General features: G+C 42.4%; 1 protein-coding gene across 1 annotated transcript in view; it reads left to right on the top strand.

Moving 5' to 3' along the window:
• Positions 1-1,099, top strand: part of LOC117964561 (cadherin-related family member 2-like) — a 20,117-nt gene continuing 19,018 nt past the window's right edge. Inside the window, exon 1 of the mRNA XM_058997104.1 lies at positions 1-175. The gene's annotated coding sequence lies outside the window, so the exon portion shown is untranslated. The remainder of the gene's footprint in view (positions 176-1,099) is intronic.

The raw sequence follows: 1,099 nt of genomic DNA, 5'->3' as shown, positions 1-1,099 counted from the left end.
ACAAGGGAGTTAGAATGGGGCCAGAGCATTAGTCCCTCTGTGGAGGTGAGGACTGGGGATGTTAAACACAGATTTTACTGTTCAGAAGATTGGAAGTGTTGCAATTGACATCTGAGTGTGGACTTTACAGAAGCAATGGATTTGGAACTTGTGTATACCTGAGAACACTTTGATTGTAAGTATGATCCATCTATAGAACGGAATAGAATCCTGTAGAACAGAATGGAATAGACACACTGGTATAACTCCATTCGTGTGTTCTTATCATTGCAATCACAACCATGTTCACTCCAACTGGGCAGTTGTTTCGTTTTGTGTTAGCTCAGAGAGCCAGCTGCCATATATATATTTTAAGCATATTTGAAGAGATGTGATAAAAACGAATGTCTACGAGAACCGTGGGCTGCAGCGACGGTTGTAATGAGCAAGTTAGTTTTTTAATAGAGGTCCGCTGTCTTCATCTAGTAAAGAGACCCCACAAGAAAATGTTTAACTGTAAATGTGGTCAGGTGTGACCCCCTGTTACAACACCACTTGAAAATGCTATTAGCATTGCTTATAGTGTAATATTCTCTAGCATGCCTTCTAGTTTCATTACACACAACCCTTTAAGCATCTGTAGACTGGTAAGACAGTATTTAGGACTGACCGCTTGTTGTAGTGCAGTGGCGATGCTGGAATTGTAGGGTTTGTGGTCCCACAGTGTTTTCACTGCTAATGTAGGACAAAAGGAGGCCAGCTGGCACATCTCCTAGTCACAGACTGAACCAGCAGCAAAGCTGGATTTTGAACCCAGGCTCTCCAGCGTCTCAGATCGCTCTGAGCCCTGGACCAGCACTGCCTCCACGATGTCTTTGTAGGGTTCATAAGACAGTTGTCTCTGGGACCACCCAGTTTTATAAACAGGCCTGTCAGCTGCTAATACAACCACTAAGCAGCTTTATGTTGTCTATAGAAAGTAAAACTGCTTCCTGTTTTTTAAACGTGAAATGAAGGTCTATGCTGTTTAAGGGTTGTTAATGATTTACATTTACAGCTGGGAGAGGTTAATCAGGCTGAGATGTTAATTACATTGACTAGGCAAAGGTCTGTTTCATTG

Source organism: Acipenser ruthenus, chromosome 23 (genome assembly GCF_902713425.1).
Source record: "Acipenser ruthenus chromosome 23, fAciRut3.2 maternal haplotype, whole genome shotgun sequence".
Lineage (NCBI taxonomy): Eukaryota > Metazoa > Chordata > Actinopteri > Acipenseriformes > Acipenseridae > Acipenser > Acipenser ruthenus.
Note: the sequence above shows the minus strand (reverse complement) of the source record. Positions and strands in the feature narration are given on the sequence as shown.